Raw genomic sequence first — 19,609 nt, 5'->3', positions numbered from 1 at the left:
TGGTTTGAGTGCATCCCATAAGTTTTGGTATATTGTCTCATTGCTATTCCCTTGTATGAAATCATTGTTTTTATGATTTATTGTTTCCAATTAATTTAATTTCAAATAAATTTTTGGTCTATTTTGTCATGGCCCTCTATTACACATAATTTTTGTTGAATCATGATCTGAAAAAGATGCATTTAACATGTCTTCCTTTTTGCATATGATTGTGAGATTTTTAAGCTCTAATATGTGGTCAGTTTTTGTGTAGATGCCATATATTGCTGAGAAAAAGGTATATTCCGTTTCTTCTAAGATCGATCATACTTAACTTTTCTAAAATTCTGTTCACCTCCTTAACTTCTTGTTTCATGGGATTTATTTAGTTCTGAGAGAGGGAGGTTTTAATTCCCCATTAGTGTAGTTTTACAGGAATTAAATTTTCAAATTTCACAATTGCATCATCTTCTTAACAGCCTTTCTTAGACAATGGTTTCCCAAATTCATAGTATTAGAAAATTTAGAAACACAATAACAACATAGACAATATCATGGATTTAAAACATGAAAGAAAACTTACAGTTGAATGGCATGTATTCATTTCAATGAATCTCCAAATTGTCTTGCATAGAAAATTACTTGATTTTTTTCAGTTTGAGTATTTTATACTGACTACATTCAAGACTAGTATAGAGTAATTGTACCTAATATAATAATAATAAAATAATAATAATATAATAATAAATAGTTAACACTTATTTAGTGCTTACCATGTGTCAGGCACTGTGCTAAGTACTTGGTACTCATTTGATCCTCACAACAACATTGAGAAGTAGATGCTACTATTATTTCATTTTAAAGATAAGGAAACTGAGGCAAACAGATAAAATGACTTGTTTAAGGTCACACAATTACTGAGATTGGATGTCAACTCTGGTTTTCCTTTTTTGAAAGACTTTACCATCATGTCAAATAGCAACTGTATTTTGCACTAAGTTGTGTTTTAAAATACTATATTTAAGTGAGATCACATAATTTATTTCAAAGAAATTTCAATTGAATCAAGTCTGGATTTACAGTCCGTAATGGTAATATTAAAAATCTCAGTTTTCCCAAGAACAAGTACTAGCAATTTAAAAGACCCACTATTTTCAGTTAGTCTACTGCCAGAATTTAAAATGACAGGCTTATCTTCTTAGTCCTTTTTTTTAAGAGTTCAGGATGATTTTATATCCTTCACAAATTGACTAGAAAATATGGTCTCCTAACGCTCCTTCAAGGACAGAATTTTGATATGCTATCCTCAAACAGTTCCATTGTGCAGATATGCAGAGAGAGAGAAACCACTTTTTTGAAAGCTTTGAAAATTCTGCAGAGAAGTTTTCAACACTCTTTACAATGAAGAAATTGAGGGAATTGAAGCAAGGACAGCAAGTAGTTAATTTTGGAAATTAGGTGAACCACAGTGACTCTATCTTGTGACTCAATTCTAGAGATAGCTTAATTTTCATTCAACTATGGTTTGATCCAAATTCTGTCTTGTGAGAAAATTTTATTCAATTGTGGGAATTGGGAGGAAACTTTATTCCATTGTTGAACTGAGCACTGCATGACTTTAAAATTGGACCATCTTTTCCTGCTGCTTAGACACATACTTAGGCAAGAACTGAAGTTTTAGTGACTAGAAACCTAGTCAGATGCAAAGATCCATTCAAGGAGTTTTCTCAAATTGCACATCACAAGTATATCTTATCTGAAAACTGGCCTCAAACTGATCAAGCAGTTAAAATGTTCCATGTTACTTTGTGTACAAGGATATGGGGAAAGTGGGGATACCTCTTTTTCTGAAATCAAGAAATTGCACTTATTTGCTCACCTCTTCACACTTAGGAATTCCTAATCTTTAATCCAATTAGAAATAAGATTATATAATGTATTGTTTCCTTTTAAGTAATTGCCCTTATTTGATTAGTTGCTTTTAATTTATAACAGTCTGTGTCCTATTTTTTTGGTGTCTAAGATTAAATTGAGGAGGTCTAAGCCTGCTTTGTTGGTAATTGCTGTGCATTTCTTAAAAAATTGATATGATCAGAAGATCAAACTTTTGTTTTCTATTGTATCATTTTCCATTAGCCACAATACTCTTTTTTTTTTTTTTTTGGATAATCAAAGTCAGTTTGGATTTACCAAAACAGAGCATGCTTACATTATACTTGACAATACAAAAACAAAACACTTAACACTTAACATTTCTGAAGCATGCCAGATTGGCCAATTATTTTTTTATGTTGCTATTTTAAAAGAGTCTCAGAAGGTACCTTTAACTGTTTAGATTTTTCCATTATGTAAAGGAAAGAATAAAATGAGAACATTGTGTAGAAAGCAATAAATAGATGATCATACTTAGCAGTTTTTCTTTCTTCTTCACAGGCAAGATAGGAATACTACCCAGGGAGTATTCCTTTTTAATTAGCTCCTATTTTCCAGCTCCTGGATTACTGTATTTATTTTTTTCAATTTGGTTTTTACACAATGGATGTTGTTTAGTATTTGGTCAATAATCCATATTCTTCCATTTTATATCTATGGAATCCATTGCTAATTTCCCTATATCATTTAGACTAAAGACTCATCAAGTATTTGATACTTCTTGCAGCACTAGTAAGTCTTCCTCTAAAGGAGACCAATTACTTGAAAGACTAATCCCCAGACTGGCAAATAAATCTTCCAGTTATTCTTTCGATAATTCTATATAATATTTTCCTTATATATAGAGTACAGTTGCCTCTAGTTTACATAATAGGTCATGCCATAATCTTAGAAAAGTGCTTATTGGAAGCTTTTCTGGCTTGTTATATTTTTCAGTCATTACAGGCAGAGGAGAGCCCAACAATAACCTGATTAGTGCCAAAGCAATGGTTGCTATAAAAGAAACTCACCCTCCAAATCTCTTATAGTCTTGGGGATTGTACCTCAATACCCTACTGCTGAAAGTGAAGGCACAAACTTTTTCAGAAGTCTCTTACCTACTTGAAGTGTTGCCACTTTATCACCTCATCTTTCCCAGCTTCCAGCCACCTGACCTGAATCCCACTACTGCTACCAGAATTTTGACACCAAAAGTGAAGGGAAATTAGAACAGCTTTGTTAAGAAGCATAGCATAACATCCACAGTATGTGCGTACATAGGCAAATCCATATGGGACTGTGTTTACTGGGTGGGAGAAAAAGGATTTTTAACACTGGGGTAAAGAACTTCAGGACTTTCCAGATGGCTCCAGGCTGTCTGATGGTTATTAGAAAGGCATACAATTAAAAAAAATTGCCTGGATGAGGGGAGAAGTTGTGACATCTGTTAGTAAGAGCTTTGAATGTTGTAACACTTATAAAACCATAAAAAGTGTCAGGACTCTGAGGTAGATAAGAAGCAAGATGGAAGGAGTTTTCAAAATGGAGTCACTTTGGTAACTTTGATACCTGTAGTATAAAGCTTTGATATTGACCATCCATATACTCATGAAAAATATCAGATTTTTACCAAATTGAGAGGCATATGAATAATGACATAAGACTTCTATTTTCATTTTAGGGAGCAATCAATTTTCATCAGGGCCTTGCTCCTAGTTTTGACATGCTAGTCAAATTTCCTCTTTACTCTTCACTATAGTTAATAACATGGTTGGAATGTTTATATATGAAATTTCATATATGGTTATATATATAATGCTCTTCTTGCCTCTATTTCTATTTCTTTTCAAGGCTAAGCTGAAATGTCAACTTTCAAATGTCAAGTCTTTCCCCATTTATATATGATAATTCCTTGAAATTATTTGATATTATTTATTTTTCTTTTTAGATATTTTCTATCATTAAATTATAATCCTTTTGAGGACAAGAAAAGTTTCATTTTTGACTTTGTAACCTTTGCACCAAGAGTTTCAGAATTTAAGTCAAAATTTAACTAGCTTAGAAGAATATATTATCAAATATTAACTGTGAGCATTTATATTACAGAGCATTAATCTAACACAAGGCTTTATTTATTGTTCTGTTGACTATTTAGATTTAAGAAAACATTTACAATGTGGATTAAATTTAAGATCATATGTATATACACTTATTCCTTTTTCCTTATCCTGATTTTTGAATATTTACCAACAGAACACTGTATTGCTCTTTAAACATATAAATATTGCTTAAATAAGCTTAGAAGGAATGCAGTAGAAGTTTCAAGGAATAAAGTCATCACTAGACTAGAAGTCTGGTGACTAGAAGTTAATAAACATAATAAAAATAATAATTTTCACTTACATAGAGCTTTAAAATTTGCTAAGTGCTTTCCATCCATTCTCATTTGAACCTTATAATAATCCCAAGTTAGCAGCTAGCACCATGCCTAGTAGATAGGCACTTGATGCTGATTGAATTTAATTAAATTTATAATGCTAGTTTTGGTCTTAGATCTTTCTACTGAAACCCTAATTTACTATTTTGTCATATAATTTTGAGAAAGATATTTAAATTCTACATTTCTTTTCTCTTTAAAATATAAATGTTTCAAAATAAACTTTTGCAGGTATTTGTAGTATATAGTTATTTGGAATATATGTATACTTATATGTATAGCTATATAGTGTTTGCACACACACATGTTTTCCTTCCCAAATAGAAGGTAAGCCCCTCGAGGTCAAGAAATTGTTTTTTCCCTTTATATTCTTATCATCTAGCACAGTGATTGACCCATGACAAATGCCAGTTGATTGATTGAATGCTTAAATCAGTGGTGTTGTATTGTTCAAGGAAAACTAACATAATCCTCACAGTTGTCTAAAGACAATTTCGACATAAAACAGATAAAACAGAAAAGTATGCTTTTCCACTAGAGATTTTGAATCACACAAAATAAAGTTATTAGAAATTGTTACAATGGGGTTGACATGACTTCTTTTGTCATTTGTGGATAGTAGGAGAAATGGGTTCTTCATGGGGAACTTTTGTCCCCTTAAAGTAATTCTCAGATTGAAAAGTTCAAGGACTGTTGTATGTTAAGACAATCTGAAGTAATCTCAAAATGAGTAATAAGGTAAAATATGTTTAGTTGGTCAAATTGAAATATACTTAAATTCTTTAGTGACTGTACAAATCTAGGTTAAGTGGATTAAATTTGGCATATTCATACACAAAACAGTTATACTTGGTAACATCCAGTAATCCTGTCATGCAATCAAAGAATGCCTCTCATTGAGTTATAGAGTTGATCATAACAGGAAGTCTAGAGGGCCATCAGGGAAATAACTTAATTGCATCCTCTTTTAGTATTTTATTCAAGTTCAAGTTCACTGAACTGAATCAATTAAGTGCAAAAATGGATGTAGTACTTGGACAAAGAATAAAACATTCTCACTTTTTCCCCCTCATCCTTTCTGACATTTTTTCCATATATCTGAAATATGGTTGAAATGAAAAAAGGGAAAGAATTTGGATAATACAGCTAAACCAATATCTAGGTAAATTTTCTAGGAGTATGGACTTATTTCAAAAGTAATAGTATTTGGCAACTCATTTACAAATAAATACCCTTCACCTAAATATCCTTGTGATACAGTAAAGTAGTTGCTCTCTCTGAGCTCAGATATGTCAGGGAGACAGTGGGTGGGGGAGAAATCTATAGATATAGCCTGCCAGCTTGTGCTAAAAGAGATATGAAGTCTACATATGAAGATGATTACCATGCAGGAATTGGCTCACTGTTTGCTCACCCACCCTCTCAAAAATCCCATATATGTACATCACCAAACAGAATGTTGCCCTTTGATGGCATCTTTCTCTTCTCTTTTATAATGTCTGTTATTTATTTCAAGAAGATTTCACCTATATCAAACTGTTATAGTGAAATGTAAAGAAGGAAGAAAAGAAGAAAACCATATATTGTTACTTGTCTCAGCCTCATATCACCTAAGAATGGGCTTGAAACTTTACCAAAAAAGATTCTTCATAATTCCTCTTTATGGGACTGTCAGATAGAATTGACTTGGAACCTTTAAATATATATTTGTAGGCAGGACAGTAAAATTTAATTTATCCCTGAAATGCTTTTCTTTCTCTTCCTGTTCCCCCTCAATTTCATCCCACTACTCTATATATCTTGGAAGTAGGTCTTGATTATTTAAATAATTCCAAGCAGCTGGTCCTAGACTTGGGGATAGAAACTTGTGAGCCCATTGTTGAGGCTATAATTTGTGACAGGTGCCAGAATTGGTGGGAGACCCAGTGTCTGCTGAGGGAATAAAAACATCAGATTGTGAAATTTATCTTGACCCAACTTGCTAATGGGGCTAGAAACCAGTAGGAGACAAGTATGATGATGGGTTGCTGGCTATTAGGCAGCTTTTTGGGAAGCCAGAATTTGGCAAGAATTCTAATTCCAGAAGAATTCAAAAGCATGGCTCTTTTTGCTTGGCACTATGGTGATGTTACTATTAGATTTTTTAAAAAGGGGTAGTTCAAATGAAACTTAGACATAAGAATTCTTCCAAAGAATACCTGAACTCTCTGTATCAAGTGCCTCTGCATCAAATAGTTAAGCAATTATAGAGCTGGAAGGAAGCTTGATGATTATTCCAGAGATTTCAAATATGTAATCATGAGGTATGGAGCTACCTTGTGGTCTATAACATTCTTGGGGGTAATGTGAACCAGATTGAAATTTATTAAGAAATGCCTAACAAAATAAATAATGCATATATAATGTTAATTTTATAAGTCAATATGTGGCCCATAGGAATCCTTATATAGGATTTAATGGTCTGTTTCTTTTGAGTTTGATATCATTGATCTAGTCTCTTTGCAAGTTTTCATGATACATCATTCAAACAAGTCTGTAAATATCCAATCCCTCTCTCTGAAACAGATCCATTTCAGCATTGAAATTGTTTCTAGTGTCTATTATTGGTAGTGTTTGGCCATTTGATTTTGTCGTTTCTGTTTGAAGAGGACCAAAATTATATCACTATCTTGGGTCAAGGTACAATGTGGCTGATCAGACCAATATGAGCTTAAAAGGTTCTACCATACCACAGGTTGAACACATATTATGTAAACACATAATGAAGCATATAATCAACTTTCTAAAAGAGTTGATGGATTCAGGGTACAAAACAATACACATATTTTTGATGTGGACTTTGTAAAAATGCTTTTTGCTGAATTACATTTATTCAAAAGGGTTTTGTTAACTTTTTTTGGTGGGGAAGGAGGAAGGGAAGAGATAAGTAAGAATAAATAGGGGAGAGAGCGAGAGATTAATTTAGATTAATCTTAACATTAAGTTTAGTGTGAAGCTTCAAGTATCTCATCTTTAAATTCCATTAGTGTTATTGGTTTTCATGTGACTGGGGGTCTGGGAATAAAGAATAATTTTCAGATACATAATCTTGGGTAAGTCATTTCATCTCTCTGATTCACAGTTTCATCATTTATAAATCACTCAGCTCTAAGGGACATCGAAGGAGTGTGATTTGGTAATTAATAAGGTTCCTTCCATCTGTAATTCTTAAGATCTTACTATAAATTGAATTCCAAAAGAGAGAAGTACTTTCCCGTTCAACAGCTAGTTTATATTCAGCAGACAATTGAGCAGTTGAGCAAATTAAAGGTTGTACATCAGCCAATATTTTTATTTTTGGATCATGAGGCAAAATAAATCAAAAACAAATATCCTAAGTTTATATACGCATCCATTTTCATTTGATCTTGGTCTTTTGAGCAGGCATAACTCAGTAGTTTGCTCTAATATAGTAATAAGTCCAATCATCCAGGTTTAACCAGTTTAGTTTATGCTGATTTTTTTACTCAATTTAAAGTGGAGGGCTTTGGGGATAGGATAGTTGAGAAAGGATGTATAATACATTTCAGGGGAACTCATGAATTTAATTCTGTGAGCTTGATGGGGGTTGAGGTCCCTTTAAGAGTCCTTTCTAATTGCCCAACCCATGGCTGACCTTGACTCACAAATCCTGGTCAAAGGCACCCTTTGAATATCCGGGCCCAGCCCTACCATCAGCTCAGCTCCCCCCAGCCCTCACCTGATCTGAGCTAACTGAAAAGCCCTCAGAGAACTTAGGGGTACCGCCCATCATCTAGGTATAAAAGAGGTGAGCCGCAGTCCTCCCACCAACACATGGTATCCTTCCAGCCATGTAAGGGAGGGATCCTGCCCACCCAGCGGCCACCTCTGGCCCTGGCGTCTTTCTAACTGAGCTTAACTTCCAAATTTCTACAATAAACCTTTTATTCATCAATCTAGGTTTTCGGGCCTGTAAATTCATTTACAAGGGACACTGCCTCATGGGATAATTTTACTATCTATGCGCTGAGAAATGAGGTTCCCCCTTTCCTTTCCTCATTAAGCTTACCAGAAAGAAAATGTATAGTTTGATAGTTATATCTTCTTTGGAGGGGGCACTAACCCCTAGTTAGCTTGTTAAAGGAGAGGAAGAATTTGACTTCCTCTGGGCAATTTTTATAGGACCAAGATAAAAGACTTTAGAGATTTAAAAAAAAAAAAAACAAAAAACAAAAAACAAAAAACAAAAAAACTTTGAAAGGAAACATCTTTTGTAATCAGCAAGGATTACAAAGGGCAAGACAGAAAACCCTTGTGGGAATTGCACCATGAGGATGCCTATATAAAAGAATGATATGCTTAAATGACATTGAGGAATGAATATTCATTGTGGAATCTTATGTAAATTTGCATTAATATAAAATTTTTTGAACAATAAAAATAGTTGCTTTCCCCCTCTTTTCTTTTAACAGGACTCACTTTAGGTACATTTTTTTCTATTAAATTACAGGATACAGAGTTTTTTTTTTTTTTTTTTTTTTTTTTTTTTTTTTACCTTTTTGATAGAAATTTGAAAAAGAGGAAAATGGTGTTAGGGCTGCCTCTGGCTCAAGAGTTACCAACAAAATGGCTAATAATGATATACTTAGTTTCTGTGGAAATCATGACACTAGTAATCCCTTCTGAATTCTTCTGTCCCCTTGAGTAGCCTCTTGCTTCTGTGAGTATCTTGGTTTTTAAGTGACAAGATCTATAATGGTACTGCTTACAACAATAATGATTTCTTAGTAGTAGAATGACTAGGAATTGCAATCCAAGCTTTGGAAAACAGTACATGATTTTAAGCTATTTTAAATAAGGTTAGATTTTGCCTCATTGATTCTCCATTGTACTATTTTTCTTCCTTATTCCCTCCTTCCCTCTATCCCTTCTTCTCTTCTTGCCCTCTTCCTTCCTTTCTTCCTTCCTTCCTTCCTTCCTTCCTTCCTTCCTTCCTTCCTTCCTTCCTTCCTTCCTTCCTTCCTTCCTTCCTTCCTTCCTTCCTTCCTTCCTTCCTTCCTTCCTTCCTTCCTTCCTTCCTTCCTTCCTTCCTTCCTTCCTTCCTTCCTTCCTCTCCTCCCTCCTTTCTTTCTTTCTTTCTTTCTTCTTTCTTTCTTTCTTTCTTTTCTTTTTCTTTCATTCTTTCTTTCTTTCTTTCTTTCTTTCTTTCTTTCTTTCTTTCTTTCTTTCTTTCTTCTTTCTTTCTTTCTTTCTTTCTTTTCTTTCTTTCTTTCTTTCTTTCTTTCTTTCTTTCTTTCTTTCTTTCTTTCTTTCTTTCTTTCTTTCTTTCTTTCTTTCTTTCTTTCTTCTTCCTTTTTACTTCTCTTCCCCTCTTTCCTGATTCCACATTACCAGAACTTGATATAATGTCTTTACCAGGCCTGCTATAGTTTTATCTGACTGATCTTATATGCAGAGGTCTTCTCAGTGCCTCTTAGTCATATCCATCTCCTTCCTTATGCTGCACTCTGTCTCATTAGGCTAGGAGAATACACATATACATCTGGTTGACAGCAGTAAACACACTTCAATCCCCTATATAGTCCCAGTTTCAGGAAAACAAAAACAGAGCAGAAGGAGGAAAAAAGATATCCAAATGTGTTAGTCTCACTGGCTGATTTTCATGAGGCTTATCTTGATTTCTTGTAGCCCCCAGGCATATATCTCACTGCTTATTTTCATGACTACAGGGTGCTATGTAAAAGAAAGAAAAGAGACTCCAGAATGCAGAGTGTTACAAAATTTCTCTCCAGACATTTTCCCCTTAAATCATATTTAAATCATTTCTTCACACTCTGGCTCCAGCCCACATTGAAAAAATATAGCATCTCTATTGTTCTTTCAAAGTCTTTAAATGAATGACATTCCATGGCTCAAAATAAGGGGGAATGGAAGTATTAAGGTACTTAGAATTAGCATTGGCAGGAAACTAGAGAAGTCTTCTTCTTCATTTACAAATAATGGAATTGAGGCCCAGAGAGGATAACTTGTCACAAGTCACAGAAGTAGTAAGTGGAACATCTGCATTTCAAAGCTAGGTTCCATTGAAATATATGTGTATATATATATATATGTATATGCATATATACACACAAATATAATTAATATTAGTAATAAGTAATATATATATATAAAATGTAAGTCAGTAATTCTTCCCAATATATCTATCTAAACTATAATTGCATCTATACCTTTCTGTACCTATCTACCTATTAGTTGTTTATTATCTTTCAATCTGCCTGTCTGTCTCTCTGTGCTCCTTCATCTTGTAGGCCTTTGTTCTTTGTCATGGTGAAATTCTCTGATATTGCTAGTGCCTGGAGGGGCAAAATATTTACCAAATTGTAAGCTACTAGCTTCTGTGACTAAGTCTTTATGAAGTAGTCATAGTAATTCCAAAGTGCCAGTATTCTCTCTGGCCTGTCATCTGTCTTTGTCTGTGCTAGAAGTCACCCTTGAAGACCTTTCAGAAGGTAAGACTTTTGCTAAGACTGACTCATTTATTTTCTTATATACTCATCTTATTTTACCTTCTGTTAATGCAAGTTTTGTTTAATAATGAAGCAATTGACATGTGGCAGGTAGAGTACTCATTCACCAAGCCTGATACTTAAAGTTTAAAGGACTTTTTCATGGACCGGAGAACTTCACCAGAACCATTTAAGTTATCTTTATTCTGAAATTTGTTATGAGATCATTTACTTCCTCTCATTCTCATTACTGCATTAACAGCAATGATGTTTTTGTATATATTTAGCCTCTATTGCCACAGTGGCCTTTTCTGGATCTTTTTTTTTTTTTTTTTTTTTTTTTTTTTTGTAAGGTTAGGTTAGGTGTTATGTTAGATTGGGCTGAATTTATGAGTAAAGTAACTATGTATGGTGAGACTAAAGAGGATCTCAGAACTCCCTCAAATCAGTTTTATCATAATTTATTCTGTCATTATAGAATCCATAATAATAAGATCCTGTCTCAAACCCATGGGATAAGACCCAGCAGGATATGAAAAAAAATAAGTTTAATGGGGAAAGAGAAATATTTTATAGAGAAGAAGGGTCTTGAAAGTAAAAAGGGGAGAAAACCAGACAAACTGTCTACTTCATAAGCTGAAGTAGGGACAAGCCTCTTTTGACTTGGAGGCAGTGCTTACCTTTTGTGACTTCAGCATTTAGAGTTTCGCTAATATAATGCTACTTTGAAGGAGGGAGTCACCTTCTTCACCTTCTTAGTCATAGGTCTTAAATGAAAGAGGGGTAGAAAACCCAGATGGCATATTGATGATCTAAGGAAGAAAAAAGTTCCATTAGACTGGATCTGGATGACCCAAAGAGACCTTTGTATAGTGGCATTTAAGCTACTAATGGATATTTGAAGAGTGAATGCTGGTTCTCTTATTGTGGCATATATTTTATGATTACTATAGTGTACATTATTGGAATTACTATATAACACATACATCAAACAAATGAACATAGACACTTTATGAGTGGAACCTTGACACTCTCTGGAAAAGTGCTCTTTACAGGTGCAGGAACAGAGTTATAGATAATTGAAGTGACCTGTCCAAGGTCTATTGTGACTCAGCAGTAGATCTATGATTAAGTATCTGTGTTAATACTTCTTTATCCCATTCTCATATCGTTGTGTTTCTTTCCTCTCTGCTTCTATTTACTGGGATAGCATGACTGTTACTATTCTGTGGCAGTGGTACAGTAATGTATCTGCCATTGCAGTTAGCTTGCTTCCCTCCCCCCCCCCCCCACTCATGTTGAAGGGAGCTTCTGGAAGATAGCTTCTCAATGAAGGAGAAACAAGGGCCAGACCAGCATCAGAAAAGATGAACAGCAAGAGCAAAATGGAATAGGAAATTACAAGGTTTCTTTGTGGAAAGGCATTCTCCTAGGTTTCTCAAATAGGAAAGAAAAATATGGATAGTAAAAGGGTTTGAGGGGTTGGAGAAATTTAAGGTTAAATGAATTCTAAGACTGAATTTTTATTTCTAGTTTGAGCCCTCTGGTGGAAAATAATCTGAAGCAGGGTAAGCAAAGAACAATAATCTAGAAAAGAGAAAAAAAATCAGAATATTGATGAATGAAAAGAAAAAAAAACAGAATAAAATTCTTTTAAGTGAATTATGTTAACAATAACATTCTATACTTTGCCAATAACTTCTTCTAGAAGCTAGAAGTACTTCAACCTTTAGGATTTATGGTATTCAAAATAGAATATTACATAGTAGCAATATATAATATAATGAGCTATTTTATTTCTTTCAGTATTCTCATGGTTTAGAGGCAGGTATCACCTTTTGTGGTGGTATTGCAGTCCACTAATCCAGGGCTGCCATGAAGAAAGGACTCATCCTAATAACTAGAGGGAACTTAAATGGGAGCTATTGACTGAAAATATTAGTCCTTCTCTCTTGCCATTCCACAATCATAGCTTCATTTCTATTTATAGTGTCTTATTCATTTTGTGTGTTTTTCTTGCCTCTGTATCTTTGCTCTTGTTATTACTTATGCTTGGATGTTCTCTGGATTTTGATTTTCTGTCTATCTATGGGAAGGAGAATTACAGTATCTCAGAGTTGGAAGGTCCTTGGAAGAAATATATCTAGTATGATTCATATCTCTAATGAAGGATCAGTTTTTTTTTAGATAAAACTTTTTAAAATTGTGGGTTGAGGCCCTATATTAGGTTGTGTAACTGAAAGTGGAGGACATGGAAAATCTGGCAACAGTAAAAAGATTTCTGAGTGTTCTATGTCCTGCATTATCAAATATTCCTTTAAGATATAATTCTTTACATAAAGCTAAAGAAGAAATATATTTCTTTAGTATGCAAATTTGCTTTCATCTTCATAAATGGTAACATTAGATGTATACCAAAGAATAGTTTTAAAATGAGTTTTATGATTTATCATCAGATTTGTATATTAGATATACCTATATATCCAGTGTCATTTAAAAATTTCTCAGGCAAAAGTGTCACAAGTAGAAAAGAAGTCCTGTTTTAGATGACTATTGGCTATCTAACCTTTGATTAAAATTTTCCATGAGGAGGAACCTGCTATCTTCACTTATATTTTATTCTACTTTGATAACTAATAATTAGAAGGTTTTTTTTTTTTCCCTCTCATATGTAAGCCTCAATCTACCTCTCTGAAACTTTTAGGATGACTTATAATTTTGCCCTATGGGACCAAGCAGAAGAAGTCTAACCTTTTGCCAATTTTTTTACACTGCATTTTCATTTCCTCCCCACAAGCAACAAGGAAAATCGGTCAAACAAAAATGAGCAATAAAGCAATTGTGTCTGACAACATAAGGTAACATGAGTAGTACTTCACATTTCTATTGAGAAAACAACTTCTACTGTTACTTAGTAATTCTTCTTCTCTTTTTGATTACAAACTCCTTTCCTACCCTTACCTGTCCAAATAAACAACCAACTTTTCTTCAATAAAAACACCTTGTTTGTTATGCTTCTGTGCTCCAGTGCGCTCCAGCGCTCTTACTGTGAGCTCCAGTTTCATTACACTGCATGAACTCCACCCATCTGCCATGCTGAGAGATCTCCTCTCACTCTTACACTTTTTACTATTGGTTCTGAGAACAGTTATCAATCAATACTAATGTTTTTAAAAGAATGTGTAGGTTAATCATCACATATTCCTGTGCCTTTCCAAACCAAAATATTTCTCCTTGACTGTCACTTTACTTGATGGAATGTAAGTTCCATTAAAGCAGTGATAGTATTTTTGGTAAAGGCATTTGTAGAATTTAGAGGGGTCCAAAGTACATATTTAGGCTCTTCAATCATTCTTTTATGTTTTGCTTCCTTGTTCTTTGAACATATTGCATCAATTTATTACTAAATATAAATACATGCTTGTTTGAAAATATATCTTTACATTTATGTATATTTATATGCATTTATATGTATATACACATACAACTTCCACTAATTATCATCTTGGCTGGTATCGTTCCAGATTTAATCTCAAGACCCTTCACCAGATTGATCTCCCTCTTCATTTTGTAAAGTCTTATTAACTATTATAGCTAGAACAATTCCCTGATCTTCTCAGTGATCAAAGACACTTCCCCTGCTCTCTTATCCTAGCACCTCTCTGATTTGAAGCTCAGATAGCATGCCACTTGCATTTGCTTATTATTCTGTTTCATTTATTTATATGTGAATCGTTTCTACCTATTGGATTAGAAACTATTTATGCACTCTTTCCTCACTTAGAATATTCCTTGGTATATTGCACAGTGGCCTGCTTAGAAAAGACACTTAATAATTTTTTTTGGTGAGTTGAATTTCTCAATATTTCATGGATTTTTCACCTTTCAATGCCTACTATTAAGATGTGAATGTCCTTGGAAAGTGTTAAGCTTTGTCACCTAACACCTTAGCTGACAACCAGCTGAGAGTAAGACAGGATGGTTATAGAATAACATTTGTATGTCCTAGATTATGTGTGGTAATTATTTCTTTGAGGTATTAATTATAATCCATATCTCATTCTCCAGTTTCCAAGACTTTGAGATAACAACTCATGCTCAGACAAAAAAATGCTGTCTAATGCCTGTCTCAACAATTTTTTGAGTTCTGAATTTCTTAGAATAAATCCATGCTAATAGTCAAAGGTGAGGACCCACCGAACACAAAGAACCTTCTTGTAAGTTTTAATTTTGTCAATTATTTCATTTCATCTTCTCTTCTCTTCCCCTTCCCTGCTACCTCTGAACCAAGAATGCAGTCCACAACCACTCTTCAGATCTGTAAAGGCATCATAGTTACAGAAAAATAGACTAGGATTTAATATAATAAACAAAAGGCTTAAAAGTCTCAAGTAGACACTATCTCTGGTTTTTATTACAATGTAAACAAGTTCTTAGTCTCCCTTCACTGAGCTATCTCTTGGTTCTCATTTTTACATCCAGATCTCTCATAAAGGAATAAAATATCCATGCATTTTTCATCCAAAGGTAACTGAAGTCTAGCCACAGATTGCTGGCTGATTTTGCTTTGGGGACTTCTACTCCTTAATTCTATTTGCTCTAATCCTTTGTAGATTATGCAATAGAGCAAGCTATTCAGAATTCCAAGTTTGAAGTAGGTTCATGCTGGCAATGCTGCTAGTGTTAACAAGATTGTATAGAACCAAGGGATTCTCTAATCCCCAAATAAAATTGTGCCAATAGTCCTCTTCAGAGGGAGTGCTGTGAAACTCAGACAAAGAATATTTAGGACACTCTTCTCAATCTGAAAATATCCCTTATACAAATACAAATCTTTCTGAATGATGATGAAGGTGAGGTATATTTAATGAGGATACACGAGACTAAAATGCAATTGAAATGTGAAAATCTATTAAGATACCTGATTAGGAAGGGGAATCTACTGTTTACTTTTAAACATCAGAAATTCAACCATATTTATATGTGTCCATAGAAAAGATGAATTTGAATTTGCTCTTAATGAAACTTGAGTTTTTTGGCAATAAATACCTTGGGACTCTAAGTAGATGAGGAATCTTATGTATCTTGTTGCATGTATACCAAAACTATAGTGTTTTGCTTGCTTTCCAGTCTATAACCACAAGACAAAAAAAGCAAAAAAGAAAAAATCCCCATTGCTTTTATTGCCCCTAAAGAGTTTGGAATAGGAGAATATTTACACAGCTTGCAATTGCCTCCTGAGAAAAAGGTGAGATTAGGACAATAGGGAGCCTCTGGACCACTATCCTTGGGAAGTCCTGGCAGTCAGGAGATTTTTTTTTGTATATTAAAATATTTGTTTTTGTTGAAGATTATTAAGTTCACGATACCAAAAATTGATGTGATTATAAGATTATAAGATCTAAAACTGAAAAAGACCTCTGAATCCATTAAGTTCAATTAAGTTGAACTTAAGTTGAATTAAGTGAAAATAAATGTTACAAATCAAAAGGAAGGAAAAACATGAATTATGCTCATTTTCTAGCACATGAGTTCTTAATCTGTGTATATATGTGGAGTGAAAGAGGACAAAGAGAAGAATCCTTCTGCAAACTGGTGAAACTTATGAATTCTCTCTTGGAATAATTTTTTTAAATGGATGAAATAAAGCACAGAGCATGACAAAGGAAACCATTTGGAATTAAATAAGATTATCAACAATGAAAAAAACAGCAACATGGGTCCCAACTTAAGAACCCTGTTCTAGCATACATACTTGTGAGAAAGTCTAATTTATAGTCAATTTAATGTTTTGAATGTTACTTTTATATATTAGCAACCAGGAAGCACTTACATATCTATCCAAGATCACAATGTTTCTAGGTTGCATTCTAAAACTTCCAAAAGGCTATATACCATAACTTTGAAGGTTGACTATTCCATTTGGCCTATTTCTTGTTCCTCTTTAGGCTTCAGGTTAGAAGTGATCCGATATATGTAAAACATGTGCAGTTCTATGCATATTTTCACAAATATCATGCTATACAAGAAAAATCGGATCCAAAAGGAAAAAAAAATTGAGAATGAAAACAAAATGCAAGCAAGCAACAACAAAAAGAGTGAAAATACTATATTGTGGTCTACATTCAATTCCCACTGTCCTCTCTCTGGATACAGATGGCTTTCTTCATCACAAGGCCATTGGAACTGGCTATAGAAGCACTTTCAAGGAGTTTAGATACAAAGGGCAAGAGGAATATAGGATGATAGGAATGAATTTTTTGAACTAGGGAAGGAGCAAATTGCTAGGAGAAAAAAAACTGAGTTAGGCTTCCTTTCATGCCTCTCAGATTGGCTATGATGACAAGAAAAGATAATGATTTACGTTGGAAAGGAAAACTGGGACACTGATGCATTGTTGGTGGAATTGTGAATGGATCCAAACATTCTGGAGAGCAATTTGGAACTATACCCAAAGGGCTATAAACTCTGCATAGCCTTTGATTCAGCAATGTCGTTACTGGTCTGTATCCCCCCCAAAAAAGGATCAAAAATATAAAAGAGAATCCACATGTGCAAAAAAAAGTTTGTGTATACATTTTTGTAGTGGAAAAGAACTGGACTTTGAATGGATTTCCATCATTGGGAAATGGCTGAATAAGTTATATGAATGCAATGGAATATTATTGTTCTATAAACAATGAGGAGCATGCTGATTTCAGAAAAGCCTGGAAAGATTTACATGAACTAGTAAGTGAAGTGAGGAGAATAAAGAGAATATTTTACACAGTAACAAGATTGTGTGATGATCAATTGTGGATAGACTTTCAATGATGAGATGATTCAAGGCAATTCCAATAGATTTGTGATGGACAATACCATCCACATCCAGAGAGAAACTGTGGAAACTAAATGTGGATCAAATCAGAGTATTTTCACCTATTTTGTTGTTTGTTTTTTCTTTCTAATTTTTATTCCCCTTTGATTTGATCTTTCTTGTGCAGCATGACAAATATGGAAATATGTTTAGAAGAATTGTACATGTTTAACCTGTATCAGATTGCTTACTGTTTTGGGAAGAGGGAAAGATGGAGAAAAAATCCAAACACATGATTTTGCAAAAGTAAATGTTGAAAATTATATTTGCATATATTTGGGAAAATAAAATACATTTAAAAACTCTGAAGATATGTGACAGATTGGGAATGCCAGAGCAGCTCAGTCTCTTGGAGAAATTAAGATGGTATAACATTTCTTGTGTAGGTAGAAAGGTTAGCTTTGGTAAGGAGAAAATTTGCCTCTTCATGTGAAATATACATAATGGATAAGATAGTATCAAAAAGTTTATGGATGATATGAAATGAGAAAGAGAAGAAGAAACTCATCGTTTGTTTCTTCTGTGAAAAATGTTCTCCACTGAAAGGTAGGAAGAAGGGTATCTATGGGAAATTTAAGGAGCAAGTTGTGGTAAATGGGGAAGTCAATTGATTAGGGAGGTATAGAAAAATTGCCTATCATCAATGAAGGCCCAGTTAATGTTGTGTAAGAAATTGATAGTTGACCCAATCAGAAGGGTGGTTTGATCTTCATTTTCATTCAGAAGCACCTATGCAGGAATAAAGAAAATAAGTAGTAGGAGGAATGCAAGATTGAAGTTTAATAGCAAGCATTTGGTGAAATGATAAATGATTAGGTATTCAAAAGAAGAGAAAAGTATAGAGTATAACTGGTGCGTCAACTGGCTTAAATGGGGAAAAGAAGATAAAGTTGTTAATGGAAGAGAATAGAGGCATTAAAAGGATCCTGGTGAGGGTGAATAATAGGATATGGCAAGCAAAAGCAGAGAGAGGTGGAAAGCTAATAAGGGATGGGTTTTGTATGAATAGAGAGGTAGTAAATATGTGAATGATAGCAAGATCAAAGTTGTGACCATCTTTGTAGCTGAGGTGGAGTGGAGGATTAAGCCACTGGAAATGATTAGTTTGAGGAACTTAGTAGTTAGAATGTCTAAGTGTCAATATATATGTTAAATATATTTCACTACATATAGCAATATATAGCACATAAAAAGTGTGAATCAAGAACTGAATTAATTGAAGAAGAAAGGAATATGGCCTAGATATGTGTAAACAGAACTGACATGTTTTAGATTGGGTGATAGAAATTAATACCATGAACTTCAAAGGAGAAGAGAAATTACTTATTACTGAAAAATGGAGGGAGGGAAAGAATCTGGAAATGGGAATGAGGAATAAACAGTCTTCCAGCTCCCCACCTCTGCCTGAATGAATGTAGTACTAGAAAGGATAGTTCAGGAAGTCGTGTCATTAGGGAACAGAAGGATTCAATAACAGCCAGAAGATGGAAAGAGTAGGAGAGGAAAATATGCAGAATGCAGAATGAAAAGAAGTCTGCTGTTTTTGGAATAGGCATTCCAGAGTGCATATTAGAAGTGGTAGAAAGGTTGAGGGACATTGAAATAGGACTCAGGATATGGGAGATAAAGAATGAATTTCAGATGATGACCCATAGGAGTCCAGGATTACAAGAATTTGTAGGGTATGACTAATTGTGAGAATGTTCATTACTGAGTGGAAAGTATCACTTTTCTTTTCAAAGGAAGCTAGAGATTGATTTGGAAAGAAGTGCAGCATGAGATGGAAGGCACATGGTCATATGCTTAGTATGGAAGTCCTTTTTCATTGAGTCTGGAATGGTATTGCCAGCTTCTGGGCATTGATTAAATTATAATATCAAGTAATTGGGCAGTATGATGATATATTGACTTAATTTG

This window comes from Sminthopsis crassicaudata, chromosome 3, assembly GCF_048593235.1.
Source record: "Sminthopsis crassicaudata isolate SCR6 chromosome 3, ASM4859323v1, whole genome shotgun sequence".
Lineage (NCBI taxonomy): Eukaryota > Metazoa > Chordata > Mammalia > Dasyuromorphia > Dasyuridae > Sminthopsis > Sminthopsis crassicaudata.
This window is presented reverse-complemented; position numbering follows the sequence as displayed.